Source organism: Phalacrocorax carbo, chromosome 17 (genome assembly GCF_963921805.1).
Source record: "Phalacrocorax carbo chromosome 17, bPhaCar2.1, whole genome shotgun sequence".
In the NCBI taxonomy this organism is placed as follows: Eukaryota; Metazoa; Chordata; class Aves; order Suliformes; family Phalacrocoracidae; genus Phalacrocorax; species Phalacrocorax carbo.
The window spans coordinates 6,832,423-6,852,513 of NC_087529.1; the positions used below are offsets into that span (position 1 = coordinate 6,832,423).

The 20,091-nt window shown below is 41.9% G+C and overlaps 1 long non-coding RNA gene across 3 annotated transcripts in view; it reads right to left on the minus strand.

The window, feature by feature from the left end:
- LOC135316145 (uncharacterized) overlaps nucleotides 1-20,091 on the minus strand; it is a 54,121-nt gene that overhangs the window by 12,931 nt on the left and 21,099 nt on the right. For all 3 annotated transcript variants that reach the window (XR_010375581.1, XR_010375583.1, XR_010375582.1), the window contains exon 3: nucleotides 103-169. This is a non-coding gene — a long non-coding RNA (uncharacterized LOC135316145). The remainder of the gene's footprint in view (nucleotides 1-102; nucleotides 170-20,091) is intronic.

Sequence of the window (20,091 nt, forward strand, 5' to 3'; positions counted from 1 at the left end):
AGCTGCTGCTCCTTGCTCACCCACACGTGTTTTCCATCGAGGCAACCCCAGTAGGTGACACTAGAACTAATAATTGCAAAACCTGACAGATTGAGCTGGTACCTCTGAAAGCTGAAGAGCCAGGAGCCGGCCGAATGAGATGATGTGCTCTCCTCGTGCAGGCTGTCACCTAGGAAAAACACAAGTGTCTTTGTGAATGCTTTTTACAGGTGAATAGAAATGATGACTGCTGAACTATCCTCTGGTTTATTTTGTTCCCTGAGTGTATGCTGCTGTTGGGCTTTACTTTTAATTGTACACACAAGACAAGTTGCTTTACTTCTTTTCCTGCTCCTTTTCTTGTAGATTGCATAAAAGACAAATGGCCTACTACATATTCAGTGGGCTGTTGTGGTGGGTTGACCCTGGCTGGACTCCAGGTGCCCACCAAAGCTGCTCTATCACTCCCCCTCCTCAGCTGGGCAGGGGAGAGAAAATAGAACAAAAGGCTTGTGGGTTGAGATAAGGCCAGGGAGAGATCACTCACCAATTACTGTCACGGGCAAAACAGACTCGACTTGGGGAAAATTAATTTATTACCAATCAAATCAGAGTAGAGTGACGAGAAAATAAAACCTAAATCTTAAAACACCTTCAACCCACCCCTCCTTCTTCCTGGGCTTAACTTCGCCTCCAAATTCTCTCCCTCTCCCCCCAGCAGCACAGAGGGGCAGGGAGTGGGAGTTGCGATCAGTTCATCACTGAACTCTGCCGCTCCTTCCTCCTCAGGGGGAGGACTCCTCACGCTCTTCCCCTGCTCCAGCATGGGGTCCCTCCCACGGGAGACAATCCTCCATGAACTCCTCCAGCGTGGGTCCTGCCCACGGGCTGCAGTTCTTCACAAACCGCTCCGGCGTGGGTCCCCCGCGGGGTCACCAGTCCTGCCAGCAAACCTGCTCCAGCGTGGGCTCCCCTCTCCATGGGCCCAGAGGTCCTGCCACGAGCCTGCTCCAGCGCAGGCTTCCCACAGGGTCACCGCTTCCTTTGGGCATCCACCTGCCCTGGCATGGGATCCTCCACGGGCTGCAGGTGGGTATCTGCTCCACCGCTAACCTCCATGGGCTGCAGGGGCTCAGCCTGCCTCACCATGGTCTTCACCACGGGCTGCAGGGGAATCTCTGCTCTGGTGCCTGGAGCACCTCCTCCCCTCCTCCTTCACTGGCCTCGGTGCCTGCAGGGCTGCTCCTCTCACATATTCTCACTCCTTTCTCCAGCTGCAGCTGCACAGTTTGGGTTTTTTTTTGTTCCCCCTTGTTAAATACGTTATCACAGAGGTGCTGCCACCATCCCTGATGGGCTCGGCCTTGGCCAGCCAGGTGGCATTGGCTCTACTGGACATAGCGGAAGCTTCTAACAGCTCCTCACAGAAGCCTCCCTTGTAGCGTCCCCCGCTACTAAAACCTTGCCATGTAAACCCGATACAGCTGTTATGCTTTAACTGGATTATAAAGAAAAACAATCTATTAAAGGGAAGAAAATCCACTTTCCCCCTATTTTTACCTGTAATCTTTTGTGACTTACTTCTAAGGAAAAAAAAACCCAAAACCCAAAAAACCCCAAACAAACAGAAAAGATTTGAAATTTGGCATTTGGGCACAGACCAGCATACAGCCCAGACCAATGTAAAGCCCAGTACACAGCTTTTGCCCACTAGATATGACTACCCACCGGGTTCTCGCAGCTTGTGAATACACAGCCCTGAGACGACAGACAGCTGACCTGATGCCAGTCGTGTGCCTGCAAGAACTGGCTCCACCAGGGATAGTTAAAGGAAAGTAATGAAAATGATGGAGAGAGCATATTCCTCCAGAGTAAGGCATATCATCCAGCCACCAAAAGCACAGAGAGGATATTTTTCAGTCTAGTTCAAGAGTCTCCAGAAAACAGATGATCAGGTGGATAATTTAAAAAGCTGCACATTTTTAATGAACTCACTCAGGGTCTTGACAGCTGGAGAGACAGGTGGTGGACGGTAACACCTCTCCTTCTAAAAGGTCTTTTTGGTTTGGGGGAGGAGACGAGCAGCTTAATCTGTATGTGATCTATGTCATTTGAGTGGTGATGTGACAGTTGAGTTTAACATGATTTTCAAATCTCTCCAGGTAAAGACAGTTTAATGTAATTATCTACTGATTACGAATTAAGAAATATCCATAAAAACCAAAATCCCACCACACATTTACTTCAAAACATCTAGCAGGAAAAGGTTTCTTTTTGCTGTAAAATAACGAGTGAAAGAAAAATAAGGAATTAATGGAACTGCTTCATTCTTTAAAAAGAGCCCTCCTACCACAATGAGAGCTACGCAAAATGATGGTTGTGTGGATTCGATTCTTGATAAAGGTGTAAACCAAAGCAATCTCCTTATAACGACGCTGGTGCTACTGCCTTGGAAAGAACCCAGTGGTTCCCGCTTCCAAGTGTACTTTGCTCATCCCCTGTAAGTGATCCACTTTGAGTACTCACCACACCATAAAAATGGTAAAAATTATTTTTAAATGTGAAGGCACAAGTCAAGTGTAATCATTGCCACTAGCACGGCAACTACTAACTTCCGTTCACCCCAACAAAAAGATTGCTTGACAGTACAAGCACAGGCAGAAGCTGCGTTTACTCAGGGCATTCTGTCAGCATAACTTTTGAATGTAGATTTCACATCAAGTACAGCGTCAAAGGCCACTTAATAGGAGCATAACTGCATGTACACAGAACTCCCATGCTTAAAAATCTGCCAATCACACCATGCTTGATGTTGCTCTACAGGCAAAAGTGGGCAGTTCAGCCACGCTTCTCCCCAGCTTGTCTCCCCGGCTTCAGCAGCCCTGCTGCCCCTCGTACCCTGGGCAGCCCTCTGAGAACCAGCAGGGTGGCTGCAGAGCTCTGCAGGGTTCATTCCTGGATCTGCTGTGGCCTTGGGAAAGGGTTTTCTTACCCTTCTCTGTTTACCCTGCCACTGCTTGTTTTGGTGCTGTTTGGTTTTTTTCTATCCCAAATGCTTGTTTGCTATGACAAGATCTGCCTGTTTCAGTGGTACCCACACTAATGCTCCCCCATCGCTTTAGTAGTTACTGTAATATAAATGGTTAATAATCACTGTTTGGTTTAGATCTCTGCTTTGGGAGTGGAAGAGTCAGAAAACTTATTTTAGAGATAAAAATCACTGTATGGGTTTTACAAAAGTAGAACAAAATTCAAGAGAAACTTTGCAATGTTTTCACAGGGGAAGCGAGAGTCTAATTCTGTGGCTGCCACTCTGCTGGATTCAGTATGTGGGACACTTCCCTCTGGGAAAGAATAAGTAAGATAACGTAGAGTTAAAAAAATGAAAGTCCTAAGCTTACTACAAGATGAGAACTCGAGAATATGTTAAAACTCAACAATAGTTCGTAAAGGGAAGTTGTTTGAAAGTGCAAAATATCAATATTGAAGAACAAATTTCTTCCCGTCTATATTGTCCTGTTAAATAATTTTCAAATGATGGGAAGCTTGATAAAGTAAGTGTAAATGCAGTATGAACTAAAGCATGATGTAACATCGGCAGCCCCAGCACTGCATTTTCCCCAGGCTGGACAATTGCCAGCTCCCATTCCTTCTTCCCTGTGCGCTACAGCAGCTATTTCAGTGCCTGAGCTCTGTGCACTGGCGTACTAAGTCCTGCATGTCAAAGTGATGCCACCACATCTTGTTTTCCCAGCGGCAACGCTGGCTTCAGCTCACGGTCCTCACTCTGCTCGAGAAGTTGGTTCAACCAAAGCTGCCTTCCTGCCTGGCAGCTACCGCTGATGAGGTAGTGTGAATCAGCTGAATTCTTTTGACCTAAAAAGGTAAAAATTTTCCAAATGTAAAACCTAATCCTGTAAACAGCCATGCACAGAGATTTGCTGCCCCAGTTCCTTTCAAGGGGCAACTCGCATGTGACTTCCGTCCCTTACACAGAACTTAGCTGAAATCATACTGTCATCCCAACCTTAAAAATGGAGTTTGCCTTTTGGAAAGTATTGTTAAATCTCTAAAAATATAAAAATAGTGCAGAATTACAACTGAAAAATCCTTCATTCAAAATGAAAGAAAATATTTCTCTCAGAGTTCTAAAAAACGAAGGAGGAATATGTTCCCTTTGATCATGTAAGCTCCAGCCGAGAAAGGTGTGTTCAATTTAAGCACGGGACTATGATCTTGAGGTCGGTGGCAGTGCTAAAGCTGAGTCCAGCTTACTTAGAATCATAGAATGTCCTGAGTCTGAGTGGGAATGGATCCACAAGGATCACAGAATCCCAGGTGGGAAGGGACCTCAGGGATCATCTAGTCCAACCTTTCTAGGAAGAGCCCAGCCTAGACAAGACGGCCCAGCACCCTGTCCAGATGACTCTTGAAGGTGTCCAACGTGGCCGAGTCAGCCCCTTCCCTGGGGAGATTATTCCAGTGGTGACTGTCCTCACTGTGAAAAATTTCCCTCTCGTGTCCAATCGAAATCTCCCCAAGAGCAGCTTGTGTCCATCCCCCTTGTCCTCTCCATGGGACTCCTTGTAAAAAGGGAGTCTCCATCCTCTTTGTAGCTACCCTTTAAGTACTGGTACGTGGGGATGAGATCCCCTCTGAGCCTCCTTTTCTCAAGGCTGAACAAACCCAGCTCTCCCAGCCTATCCTCGTATGGCAGCTTCCCAGTCCTTTGATCATTCTTGGTGGCCCTTCTCTGGACCCCTTCCAGCCTGTCCACATCCTTTTTGTATAGCGGGGACCAGAACTGCACACAGCACTCCAGGTGTGGCCTGAAAAGCGCTGAGTAGAGCGGGATAATAACTTCTTTCTCTCTGCTGGTGATGCCCTTTTTGATGCAACCCAGCACCCTGTTGGCCGCCTTGGCCGCAGCAGCCACTGTTCGCTCATGTTGAGCTTTCTGTCCACCAGGACCCCCAGGTCCCTTTCCACAGAGCTGCTCTCCAGCCAGGTGGGTCCCAGTCTGTGCTGCACTCTTGGATCATCAAGTCCAACTCCTGTCCCTGCACAGGACACCCCAAATTCACACCATGTCTCTGAGGGACTTGTCCAAGTGCTTCTTGAATATTGCCAGGCTGGTGCCGTGATGCCTCCCTGGGGAGCCTGTTCCAGGGCTCCACCACCCTCTGGGGGAAGAATGTTTTTCTAATACCCAGCCTAACCCTCCCCTGGTACATCTTCCCGCCATTCCCTCAGGTCCTACTTGTTAAGCTGAAGCAGACCTTGATTATTTTATTGCTTCCCACCATCTTCTAAGCAAAAAAAGAGAAAAGTTTAAGGTAAGAAGTGAGTGTCCTCTCTCCATCTCAAGCTCTCTGCTTATGACAAGGCATTACTTCTCCCCAAAATAACCTATAAAGTCCAAAGATTTAAATTTGGCTAGAAGATTTAAGTCTTTGTAGCAGGAGATGTGTAAAGTAAGTAACACTATTCAAGCATACGCACTAGGTTTGTGTTTACATTGAAAGAAATAGTATAAAAGAAGAACTACAGAGGAAATTTTCTGTTCAAGAATCAGTAACAGGTAACGAGCTTCCCAATATGCTGATTTTAAATGTTAGTCTCTGTACTGAAGTTACCAGAGTTACCTCATATAGAGAGCTTTACATGTTAAAAGGAAGAGAGATAATTGTTGAGTGATCAAAGATTTTTGCCTGGTAATTTACAATCATTTTAGGGCAGGATTCCTGTGGAGAGGAAAACCAGACATCAGTAGGATGCTAAATGATAAAAAGCTCCTATGGAGGAAGTTACAGATTCACCCAAAATGTCCTGTAAAAATCCAGAATCCCCTAAAACTTATAAACCTGCTTTCCTGTAAAAGAGCCCTGGGGTCAGAAATGTGAATCCTTTGTGTACCACAGAGAGAGATACTAAGAAAGATTTTTCTCTCCTTTCCATACTTTTACTGCCAGCGAGCCATCGCGTCTCTTTTACATGCCTGTGTTTTAAAGCCTCTAGATCCGCCAGCAGTAGGTGATTGATTTTAATAGTATGAGTCGCATGAGTAAAACTACTCGCATACAGAACCCTGTACAGAATCACGAGACCATCATCACTATGAAGAGTCCTGCTGTCCCCAGGCAGACACTGGCATGGTCACCAGCCTCCACGGGAGCAGTGCAGATGTTATGGAAGCATAGATTTGGTGGATTTCAAGGAAATACTCACCACTTACATTTTCTGTCAGCAGACTTTTTATTTACACAGAAGGATTATTTCATAGCTATGTATCTTTCTAGATGGCTTCATGCCCAACACCCCCACACACCCTCAGAAAATCAGAACTGGGAAAGATCCTGTTTCTTCCATGCATGACTGTGGGAAGCACTGCTCACTGGAAAGTACTCAGAAAAGGCGATTTTAATCCAGCAGATACTGATTTCTCACAATGGCTATTTTTACAACAGCAATAAGATTAATGAAGATCGGTGATTAACCTAAATTGTTCTCACTGGAAGGGTCAAATAGGCACTGCAAATATAAGAGTCCCTTGCTAGAAGGTGATTTACCTCCCCCCAGCCGTGTTGGCTGGTGCTCCTCCTGCATCACATGAAGGGAGAGGAGGCTGCCACTGAGCAGCTGGTATGCTGCGAGATTCGGAGAGGGCTCTCTGGGCTCTTCTGCAGGTCTGACCCCATCGGTTAGCTTTTACATCACATTTCTCTTGGGACAAAAAGCAACAGATGGCATCTTCAAAGCTTTAACCATAACTTTATGTTTACATCCTTAGGTCAGGGAAAGGAGCAACTCTTGCCTTCATTAAGCAATATGGCCTGGGTCATCAAAACACTGCCAAAGTTGAAATATAATTGCTAATGAAGTTCACACTTCATTCAGACTAATGTAACAAAGGCATTCTACATATAACAGATCTCTGCCCGCGGTCGTGGTGGCACAACATCTGTCCGGGACGCCTTCAGTTGAATGAGGGCCCAGTGATGCTGGGCACTATCCAAACACTGACAGCTTTTGCCAGATCAGAGTTCCCAGCCTGCACAGACCAGGCAGACAGGGAAGTGTTACTCTTCCAGATTCACCACTAAGTGACTTGCCCATGGTCAGAGACCTGAGCAGACCCAGAAACCCAGGTTTTTCCTGCACTGCCTATCACCTTACCTGCGAGGCCGTTCTCTTCTGTATGGTGTCACACTATGCTCAAAGCAGATGTCTCCATGTGGTTGCATTTACTGTGCTGCATTTAACTATCATTGTTCTGGGTACCAAAATGTCTTTATAATATTAAGAATTAACAGGAAATGTTTCATAATAATGGAAGGCATGCTGTGCTAGTGATTTCAACTGCTTTTAATAACCCTAGATCAAATTTTTTCTCCCACATTCTCCAGATCTGAAAACTCAATTAATTTTGAGCTACAACTCTGTCTATCAATTTCAACCACATGTGGCAAAGTGAGAATTCATGCGAGACAATGGTTAATTTTTGGTATCTTCTGCTGCCTAATGACAGGTGTGCTGTCCTAAATAATTAGCTTTCAAAAAGGGATCCCCTCAACCCTTCTCTAAAACTGGTTAGTGATCTCGGTTTTACTTCATTAAGCTCTTGACAGCTCAATGTACTCACATCTGTTACTGTTTGGTAGTTTGATTCCAAGAACACAAATCGCTTCAAGAACTGGCAACAAATTCATTTGGGCTTGGGATGCAGATCAAAATCCATCTGTTTACTAATCAAAAGCCATATTTTAATCACGGTACAATAGTGGTGTTAACAATATTGTAACTTAGACTTTCTCTCTGCCCTACACGTGACAGGTAGTACTCTTCATTTAAGCTGCATTTATTTGAACTGGATATTTAAAATGCAAGTATCCTGATATTGCAGCACTTGCATACAGGATTTAATCAATCTGCTTGCACCGGACTGGGTCATCAGGCACATTTTACCCACAGGCTTAACCTGGAAGTTTGTTACAATTTTTTTTTTTAATTCCAGGTAAAACCTTGGCCTGATAAATTATCCCACCTAACTCATCATTTAACTATAGCAATGAACTCAATTCTGTACTCTTTTCAGATTCTCTCTTCTTCACACCTGGAATATAAACAAAACTTTCAGGTGCCAGATAGACTGACTTCTCTGACTGTGTGTACACATTGTAAGTCATGAACATGCTGCATTTTGTACATGTGTTCTTCCATGCACAGGAGGAACTGGACTAGGGTTACGTCAGATTTCCTGTGTACAAATAGACTTGTCTGCAGGTCACATACTCTGTTTTGGAAGCTGGAAACTCTACAATGAATAAATAAGGCAGGAACAGAAAATCTTCCTGAAAGACTGAACTCTATCCCTGGCAGCTTTTCTGTTCACTAGTGTGATGCAATTTTTTTTTGCTCCCAGTGAAGTTTAGTTTCAGGTCTTGCATTTTAACAGATGTACTCCCATTACAAGAAAAACAAACAAAAAAAAAAAAAGAAACTAAATAGCTGTAGGATACTGAACTGGGTGGTCTGTTCCAGCACGGTATCCAGTTTCTATTGCATCAGTCTCTTCTAATATGGTCCTAAATTACATCAAGAGAGGAAAAGAATGTGATGAATCAATTTATAGCTTATGTTTCTAATTATTTGTTTCTATGAAGTAAAATTCTTTGCCTCCCCCAACAACGATAAAGCAGAATAATGTCTATGAAAGTTTGCCTTTAAAGCTCAGGTGATCTAGGAGGGATTAACAGAGGAACTGCAGCTTCATCAGATCCCAAAACCTAGGGAACAGCCTGTGCTAAATATGGGCAAACACCACAGGATCCAGTCTGAGGGAAATGAGAGAGAATCTCAAATTTCAAGACATCTGGCTTAGTCTAGGAGGGCTGAGGAGAGACTATGTGGAATGTGATGGGGAGGGTCTGGGTAGATAATAATTCATTTGGATTTGAAACAGGGAGGATGTTTTTGCCGTACAGGCATCACAACATCAAATCTCAGCAGACACCACAGGCAGTTATATAGGTTCACAGTAACTCCAGAAGACTGCCAAAATGAAAAATAGTAGTTTGAACTGCAAGAGTATTCACTGCTGCTGGAATCAGGTGGGTAAAGCGCATCACTGCAACATCGACTGTAAAACAGGCTGTGGCTGGGTCTTGGCAAAGGAGCAGCTACATTGGATCCACCTCAGATTCAGAGCATCTGAAAAAGGTCCTGCTGAGATGGACAACTGCATGGAAGTGGGCAAGACAGGTGACAGCTTGTGTGAGAAATACAGGCCCACAGAGCATTCTCTGTAAGGGCTGAGGACTGTAAGGGCTGTTCGCTCTGCCCTCTGTTCGACTCAGACAGGGAAGTGAATGCAGATGAACCGCTGAATATTTCAGTTTCTTTGGGATGAGAGATGGACACAAGTACAATGCAAGACAGTGACTTCTTAGTTCTTCACCTTCTCAGGAAAAATAAAAGAGCAGACCACCAAAACTGACGTGGCACAGCGGAAGACGGAAGAACAACTGGAAAAAGAGTAGGTGAGACTGTAAGGACATTACTGACTTCTTGTAGCTGCTTTGTGGAGAGTCAACTCAGATGAGGGCATCCATAGATTTATTTTCCAAAATGCAGGTCCTAAAGGAGGACTTACATTGCACTATGTGACAAATCAGCATATGGTTGTATGTGTCAGCTGCTAATTGCAAGCGGCATTTTGATTTTAAAAGGGTGGGTGGGCTGCTTGTAAAATGGTATCATATCACTTAACTGTGATTCCTATAGCACTGTCAATTGATGGCAAAAGTAGAGTGGTCAGAGGTTATTACAGGATAATCACCTCTTCAAATGAGAAAATCTGCAGACATTAGGCAGCATAATTCACCATGGAATTCATTCTTCTATGTGGGCGGCTGTCCTTGCGCAGCTTAGCTAATAAGGGACTTAAAAGTTACCCCAGTGGTCCTCTAGAAAGAAGACTTGGGGAAAGGCAACGGGGAGGGAATGGTCCTAGACTAGAAGAAAACTAGGTCAAGTAGAAGGTCAGAAGACACTGACAAAATCTTTGTTGTTTTTTGGACACACAAGGAAAATGAAATAAGGATCTGCATTAAGTCTCTCCAGGGTTTTTTCTGTTTGCTTATCATGTCTGCTATCTGGGCCATTAGCACATAAATGTACTGATGTTCTCCGTTGTTAGTGTTTAAAATAAAACAGTGAAGTAGAGGGTGCACAGTTGTGAAATATGAGTGTATTCAATAGCTATTATGAAAGATTTAGAAAGTAAGGACTAACAATAGTGCCTAAGCAACCAGATTGTGTAGTTCCTGCTGCCAAAAGTGGTATCAGACACTTGGTTTGCATCTGGAGTGTGTGATGAGAGGCCCAGAGCCAGACAGAATGTTTCTGTGCAGACTCAGCAAACCAAGAACATGTGGGACACAGGGTCTAGACTGGATACAGCAGTTTAGTGAGCATCTGCTGGGAGGGAAGATAATCGAGGATTATTACATACTGTTCAAATCGCACATGCTTTGAGAGCAACAAAACACACTTGTAGCAGGTGTTTTCATGATGAAATTTTCTTTATGCACGTACTAGCTGAAAACGTTAAATAGAAACAAGTGTGTGGGGGGGAGATGATGAAAAAGAGCATTGAAGTTCAGAAAGAAAGTACAATGGTATTTTGATTCCTCTGAAAATACTTTCATTTTTCAAATGGTAAATTTGCATTTCTATGCAGAACAAATACATACGGAACTGCCAAGCAGGCTTAACTGAAGATTTAATGGATTCAAAATAAAATCTGCTGATTTCTTGCCCTTGTATTCTAGTTGTGGAGCAGCAGTTTCTCACTGACCTCATATACAAAGAGTTCCTATGCTTCAACTAGGAACACTTTGGAATAGCTGTTCCTGAAGAAGTTCATCCTTACACCCACCAAAAGCACGACCTATAAGCTCTTACGAGTTAAGTTAGGTGACCAGAAGCATTTTGCGCATGACAGCAATCTCATGCCAAAAGTTCTGGTGGGAGTCTTGGTTAAATGCACAACATCTAATTAGATCTACCGCCTACTACAAAAATTAGTTCTGAAGAGGACAGTGAGAATTACGCTTGTCCACAAATGTCCACCACACATAAAATTCTTCATGATTCTTAGTAGGAAAAAAAAGTCAAGTAAGACAGCTGGTGTCAAACTCTGGGTCATTAGTGCTGTCTTACAAAAAATACCAAATACTGAAAATAATACTTTGAACAAATTTGCGGTAAGATTGAGGCAAACTATGCTTTCTAGAATTTTCTAGCCAACACTACATAACTATTATTGCCTTGCGCATAGCATGGCTATTTAAATGCATATTAGGATGAATTGTATTGTATTGATTGACCCTGTGTTAGAATCAAACTCTATTCTTTCTGAGATAATTTCCAAATTGTTGAGTAACACTAAATAGCTGCGAGACAATGCCACAGTTATTTTTATGTGAATTACAATAAATTTTGCAGTTAAGGATGCATGATATTATAAAAGTATAGTATAAAAAACCCAACAGTTCAAGAATTGTATGAATTATGGGTATGATGTCTGAAAACACTGACTCCTCTATGGTCAAAACCAGGTGAACGTTTTTGTCAATTTAGATCATGAACCTGCAAACTGCAGTGCTGGATAGAGTTCTAAAGTCAGTATAGAGCTCTGTAGGTGCAATGAATTGCAGCATTGAAGCCATCAGTGAATTCTTGACCCTATGAAAATCCACAAAGTTTTGACACTAATTATAGACTTCACCCATTATTTTCCTTGATATATGGTAAGTCGGCAAGATCCTAGTTTATTCACACCTGAAAAGAAAAGCCTAAGGGATTTTACAAGATGGTTAACCTATGACCACTACACTAAGGCTTCAAAATAAATGTAACTCATTTGCTCAGGGATGACAGATTAATAAATTGTTCCACCTCATTATCGCCGTAATACCTGGCAGCATAGCTTTGAGGACGTCTGGCAAATGACGTAGGCCAAAGGTCAGTGCTCCTTTTTCAAAAACATGATTACAAACCTTAATACAAATATAAATGATTCACTAGATTTATAAAAAGACAGTAGAAATCCTAGTTCGGGTTCAAACAATACTTATCAGTGTAAAAGTTGCACGTTGAGCTGTAAAGCGTGGTGCTAGGCACATGAAATGGAAATTGAAATTGATGCAACTTTGATTCTGACTTCTGCCTCAGTGACTGTCACCCTTGGCAATGCTGGTGCTGCCAGACATCCCTGCGTGCCAAGGCAGGTCTGTGATCTGCACCACCGAAGCAGATTGGGTACTGCTGCCGGTGAAGGTACCACAGCTGGGCTACTCCATGGCTACCAACAACCTCGACAGGGTGTCTCCTAATTCCTTTCTCTGGGTTGGAACATCAATATAAGATAATAGAGAGAGTGAACAGTAGATTAGATACAGTCCTGCAATTCCAAAACTGTACATCATGATGAAGACTCTCTCGAGTCAAGCTTTAAAATAATACCTCATCTGAAGTGGTTAAGCTTTTGCACTTTGTAATGTCCCTAGAAATCATCAAGCCTGTAGGGACGTATTTGCAAGCTTTTATCAACAACTGCAAAAATAGGAAGAAAGGTTGTGGCTCAAAATAATTACTCTTTATGGTAACAGTCGTGCATTTTCTATGCAGGCATGTGTAAACTTTAATGCATAATGTGCAGAATACAGCAAGGCAGAGAAAACTACATAACTAAGCAAAAATACTATTTTTGGAATTGCTTCTACATCGGTGGAAATGTGAAGATTTGCTAGACTGTATAGTGGACAATTTTAAAATTATTATAAAGACAGCTGCATACAACAATTTGAATATCATCACTGCAGCCAGACCACAAGCAGAGCACAGGCTTTCATGCCAGTATTATGCATGGAACTATGAAGGCTTTTTGTTTCCAGAGTCACAAATAAAACTAATCTAAACTATCAGGTCAGTATATTGGGTGTGCCAGGCCTGACGAGTAGCATGAAATAACCTTAAACCAGTCGGAAACAGTGAGGAATTCCACTTGTGCAGGGAAACTGTACTGGTGCTGTAGGGTAGAGGTCTAAGATGCTCTGGTGGGTATAAAAAAAAGGGAGAGTGTGAAAGAAGAGAGTTTATTTATATTAAAAAATCACTGAAAAGTCAGGATATAAACCAAAGCTGTTCCTCTTCAGCTTTAACATATACAGAGATCTGCAAACTCAGGGCCAAGAAGCTGAGACAGGAGCCTCGCTGTCCTGCAAAGTCCAAACCAAGTTCAGATACAGAGAAACAGGTCCTTACTTTTTAGGCATCTTTGCTTGTTGATTAACATTGCTAGGGTGACTGTGACAACCTATTATCAAGTTATATTCTGGTTTGCTACTATGAAACATATAAGGTAGGTAAAAAATTAAAGTTTCTGTAAATAAAGATGTCATGTAGAACCAAACATGTAGTCTGTTTGGCAACAAATACCTTCGTTACCAAAGCACCTGGCAGTTTCAAATGTTGATATTTGTACCTTTCTCTGCTGAATATTTTAAGCAGGAAGAACTGCTCTGGAGAAAGAATTATAGTAGGAAAGGAACACTATAACCATCAACCTCAGTCACGCTAGAGATTAATTCATAATGTCACTTGCACTGAAAAATTACTTGTATTTCACCTCTCTTTTTTCAAAGGTCTTTAATTCTTCCTCGGAAAAGGAATGTTATTTTTGCTGTTCAATTACATTTTAACCGTTCCATCAGATCGAGCTATATATAAATGTATGGACCCTTGTTTCAGATTCCCTTACTCAGCTTTTACTTCATGAAGAGAAGAGCTGTGTTCCAAGGTCACAACTGATTAATCTTGACCTGTGAACCTTGAAAGTGTAAAGTCTTAATATTAATGTATTACTCTACATAGTAAAGTGAAATGTACTCTGTATCCATGACGAATAATGAACTGAATTTTTCTGACTTTACTCTTTAGTTGCTAATTAAGCACTTAAGTACAAGATCTGTTAACTCTTCAGTGCTCTTTAGATAAATTATGTGCCTGTAAAAAGAGTGCAAGCATTTGGCCCTTTGAGCAGGTGTGATGGAGGTACTGTCTTGTCAGGTATTCTGCAAAAGATTTTTTGCTAAACCTTGAGGGTGCTCATGGTGGAGCTTCTGCAGGCATGCTTCAGCCTTCTAAAGAATATATCATTAACAAGTGTTACGGCTTGTGTTTAACAACTGTTTAAGGCTTGCAATAGCATTGTGGCGATAGTTTTACATTACTGGTACTATTACATATTTCTGGTAATATTTGTTAGAAATCAAGCCACAAGGCAGAGGGAAGTGAAATCTCAGCAGAGTTATCTCAGAAGAAAAATTTTTGCTAAACGGATACTATCATCACAAATTCAATTAGCAAGTAAACTAAATAAACTAAACTAAACAAAGGTTTGAGGGGAAAACCTATTTCTTTTACTGGCATCACATGAAGTTAAGCTTTTTAAAAGAAAATACTGGGTTTTTTACATTCATTAATACATGCTTCTGCAATGTGTATCTCATGCATCTTCCTATAAGAAAGTCTCATCTAAGCAGATGAGCGAAAGCTTGTGCGACTGAGATGCTCCTGGTGTGCAAAACCAAGTTGTGTTTCCAATGCCCATTGCAGATAGGTAAGATGATCAAACATGGGTTCACACTTCAAGTGCCTTCGGTGCAGTCTCATCTAGACAGGTTTCCACCATGCAACACCAGTGATGCTGGTGGAATTACTGCAGCAAACCAGTGAGGGGAACTGGGTTTCCAGAGTCCAAGAGAGATCGGAAGGGAGAGGAGTGGCAATGCCTCTGCAGCTCTGCTATGTACAGTACAAAGAAGAAAAGGTAACATCTATGTTGAAGTCAATCTCACAAAGCAGATTTTTCATCACGTGTGCAGTTTACTGGCAGTCTCTTAGACGAAGATGAAGTATACCACAAAATGGGCCTTACATCACCTGGTACTTTCAAGTTAACCAGAAGACAGTGAAGTCAAAGCAAATTTACCAGGTGCTTCTTGTAATTGCAACCAGGACTGGAAACATTTACAATTGTGACAATGCAATTAGTTGCGCTCAACAGACACTGTGAAATCATTTTCAGAACACATTAGGACAGTCTTACACGGGTGTCTTCAGCAAGTAGATACCATATTTCCTGCAGATCTGAGGCCCAATGCAATTGAAAACATAATAAATCTAATTTTATCTTTAATCATTCGTTTTGAAGTACTGACAGGCATGTTAGGCACTCCTGTCTAAAATTAGTTCTGTTCATGATGAAAGCAACCATTCTGTCAAACTCTTTGTATGCTTAATATCAGAAGACTTCTTCTGGGACATATTGCCCTTTTTGTGTAAGGAGTCTCTGAAATATCTTGCTTGGTTCCTAGAACACAGCATTGCTATTGTAATTAATGTCCTAAAGCTCTGTGAATTGCATGTCATTAAAATTTCCTTCAACCTGCACACTGCTCTGGGAAGCAAAACATAAATCCACTCTCAAGAAACTAGGCAGTAAGATAAAAGGATGGCTCGTTTAGGAAATGCCAAACTTTGACCCCACCATCGCATTTTACCATCAGGACGGGTGCCGCAGCCATCACAAACCAGCAATGGATGCTTCACCCATGGCACGCCCAGGGCTGCAGCAGTCAGTCTTTGCAGTGGTAGCTCCAGTTGCTGCCTTTGGGCCCTAGGCCAGTAATAAATAACATCTCAGTAATAAATAAAATCTTCCTCTATGCTCTGGGGCACAGAGAAACCCTAACCCTGTTTATGACACTGCACTACCAGTTCTACTAGTCACATGTTCTTAGTATAGTTTCCTTTTAAAGGTTTTGGAGGGCTCACAAGCACATGAAATTATCTTCCACATATTAAAGCAGTGCTGCTATTGCAGCCCTGCATATTCCCCAGGGCCTAGGCAGTTCTCAGAATAGCTATCAGCTTTGCTTATGTCCAAAGTGCTTACATGCTTACTAGGACTCAATAAAACAAGATTGTTTAAACCATGTGTCAATTTGTGTCCAAAGCTGCCCACCACCACAGGAGAAACCACAGCAATTCCTCCTCTAGACACTGTGCAATTTTGCTGCCATCTTCCCAGAAGAAGCATGAAGGTGGCAAGGTTTTGGCCATCACAGAAGCCTTGAAGGTGTCATATTACATATATTTACCATAAACTCCATCAGATCTAAATCAACATAAGCTTATTGCTTCTGGACACTCCACTTGAAATGTTACTATTCCTGTGGTTGGGTTGATCAGCCACTGGATGTCACTATTAGTCTGAATACATAAACCCAAACAGCATTTGTTTGGCATTAGAAAATTTTTGAAGACAGGATGAATCTGAACACACTACAGAGCGATAATATTTTCAGGTGCTGAAAGCATTTGCTCAAGTCTCACATTTCTAGCAAGTATAAGGTATAAAAAGCACCTGATTTAATACTTTTTTTTTTTGTGAGTCATTTATGAATCCGATAGCAACTCATGTGTTCCCAATTTCACTTCTCTCCTGACAGTAAATTCGTGTCCTGTGCCATGTGCTAATTTCTACACAGAACCAGCACACAGAGTCTGGCATCCTGCGAAGTGTTCTGAGTTAGCCCCAGCTACACTGCGATTTTTCCCAGGGATGAAAAGCACCTTTTCCACACCCCTGGCATAGCTCGCTGTCTCCCTCCCATGGACAGCCCATATAAAGACGTTCCAGAGATGGCTGGTTTTCTGTGCAGACAACAGATGCCTTGAGATCTTCAATTCGAAATTTGATTCTGTCCGATCAAAACATTTCCAAAGTCACAGCTACACAAAATCTCCCAAATCAGGAGCTGTCAAGAAACACTGTTGAATTAGGAGAGGAGAAAGGGAAACTTTTATTCTTTATCTCCTAAAATCTTCAAGTATCAAGTATCAAAGTACAGAAAACTAAGATAAACTAATGTTCTTTGTAGGCTTAAAGGCCAGAAGATCTGTTTCTCCAAAGGGTGAGAGAAGTTGCACTGGCGAAGTGGTTGTAGGGTGTTAGCACAACTGGCCAGGTAAGCATAAAGTCATTGAACAAGGTGCAAGGTAATGGAGAATCTGAGCCAAGGAGCGTAAAATGAAAATGGAAAATCCAGAAAATAATAATAATAATGATGATAAAAAGTCCAACTCGACCAGTTAGATGATGTGAACCTTACCTTTATAAAGGAAGATTTTGGCAAAGTCCCAACTCTATTGCAAGGGGAGCCAGTCACAGGCAGTACAACACAGAAACCTGAACTGCCAGCTGCTAATCCTTCCTGTACAGGGACAGGGTAGTTATCTTGGAGCAAAAATTGACTGTAATTCTTCTTGCCTGGGGTGGAAATCTGCTTCAAGGAAATACAGAAACACTCAATAATGGTGCCAAGACCAAAAAAAAAATCTCTTGAACATCCCACCAATGGCAACAAAACAGCCAGTGACAAAACCACATATAAAAACATTCTAGACAAAGTTATTTTAACATATAAGCTAGGGTTTGCTTTGGAAATTAAGATGAACACTAGAAAAGAACTTTGAAATTAAAAACACCAGACCTGATTCTCACCAGCCTCATAACTAAAAAATAATTAAATTGGTGGTAACTGCTTTTAAGTCTATGATACAGAACTAGAATAAATGAGATGAGGATCAAGCCCATTTTACCAATGGTATGTACTTCTGTGCATTTATTTCCTACTGTAAAATTAACAGCATGAATTTTCAACACTTCTTCAACCTAAAACCATTTAATTATCCGATTGACATTACATGAAACCATTTCATTATAAGCTCTTTACCTCAAAGAACAACACCCTTTAAGAGCAGTGCTCACAAAAGGGACTCCAAGCCAGGGCAGGAGACCTGTCGCTGCAAGGTCACCTTTCAGACTTCATTGTGGCAGTGTGCCGGGTTTCTGCACGGCCCCCGCAGCAGCCGCCTTGCTGGCCCTCCATTCGCTCTGTCGTGAATGGCCGCGGATTGCAGTTCAGTGCTCCTCATGCTCCAGGAAAGACCGAGCATCGAACGGATCTCTCGCAGCAGCTCAGAGCAGATCGATTACATCTCTGCTTAGCCAGATGTGCACAATATAGTCGTAACACCAAAGTGAGATGAGTTTGGCTGCACTTGACAGTCTCCGAGACAGAACAAGAGGAGGCCTCAAAATATCAATACATCAAAGAGGAGAAGAAAAGTATTTGAAGAAAAGATATTTGAAGGAATTGTATTAAAAAGGATGACTGATTTGTTTTAAAATAATTTTGAAATAATTATTTAAAATAATTAGATTGCTCTGAACCAATACTGTAATTTTAACACAGGTATAATCACTGTAAATTACATTAAGAGCTTGTCTACAGGCAAATTGCATTGCTCTGATTATAATGGGATTGTTAAAGCTCAGAAAATCCCAAAGTCCAGATATAGTCAACACAGCAGAAAAGGAAGGGAAGGAAGTTATGCTAGAAAACCTAAAATATCTTGGGCTTACACTGACACAGCTATTTCAGTCAAAAGAACTCCTAACTAACCAAAACAGTTGCACTTGAACAGCAGCAAGGTATGCATCAGCTCTGAAACATGAAACTGCAGTGGAAGCAATGTAGAAATCTTGCTACATTTAATCTTGAAAGAGAATTTAAGCAAGTGCCATTAACGTTGCCTTTTAACGGTGTCCTTCTGCAGGTTGCACAGCAACCTGGGGAGAGGAGATGTGAACATAGCAAAGTCCAAGGGGACAGCTTTGCAGCATTTGTAGCTGGAGGCTACCGACCTCCTCCAGCCAGAGCTCCCAAGGGTGTCAGTGCTATGCAAAATGGCAGCTGCCCCACAGGGACCTGTAGCAGTGATTCTCCAGACATGCTGAAGACTTTTTAATAAAAGTTTACAAATCCAATAGAGATATTTCTCTCACCTTGAAAAGAAAAGTTACAGTAACTTCTAATCCAACAATCCAGTATCTGTATTAGTTCCCCTCTAACTCCCAAAGAAAGTGAAAAATGAAAAGCCCACAGCAAAAGGTACACATGAACCAGTCACGAAAAAAAGAAATTACAGCACACAAACAGTTCCTAGAATCAAAATCCCTTAGTTAGGTGTCTGTTTGCTCCGCTACAGGACTTTCAGCGTGCTCCACTCAGCCTCCCTTGCTGACCCTCAAGTCACGCAGGGCATCCCTGGGCATGATGAAAGATGTGCAAGCCTAAGTATCAGCAGGAGAGTTAGAAAAGCAGTGGCAAGTTTCAGATCAGAACACTGACGCCAAGGGAAATGCTCCGTTCTGCAAACATTTCCCCCAGATCAGAGGAAACAGATTTTAAAATCATTTTAGAGAAAGTCTTTAAAAAAAGTCCTGGCCACTGAAGTTCATGGCAAAATTTGTGCTAACTTCAGTGGAAACAGAGGTGAGTTCAAACCAGTAACTACCTGCACCATGTTCTGTCTCAAAAGCTGAAAACTAGAAATGAGAAGAACGACTGACCTAAATATTCAGAAATTACTTAGTGACTGTTAGTGGACCTATTTTTGAGTGGCTAACTACAGACTTCTCAAAGAAACTTGATCACCAGAGGTAAAACTTTAACAAGAGAGCACCTCTTAATGTATTTCAGTTTGAGGCATATGGAAGTACTAATCACTCCAGTGAAAAATTGGGTCAAAGTTATCCCCATCCTCCCCAAAGTGCTGTAAAAGTAGATTTAAGTGTATATATGTTTAAATTAATGTCTAATTATATATTTATATATAATTTTGTATTCTATTTAGCAGAGATGGCAAAGTACAGTAAGTGCTGAAACCATTTTGGATGGTATTCACTAAAGGGCAACAGTAAAAACACCAACCACAGGGCATTTTTTGCTAAGCCCACTTTCAGCTCTGTTCTCAATAGATAAAAAATCCATATTAAATTAGTGAGTCAAAAAACCCCTCTACAGTTCCTAATGCACTAGGCAGAGACAGGGATGTTTTGTACCTGTTAATTAATAGATCTAAGATGCAATATGGGTGTAAACAAACACATTTAGATGTTATTTATGGTTGCAC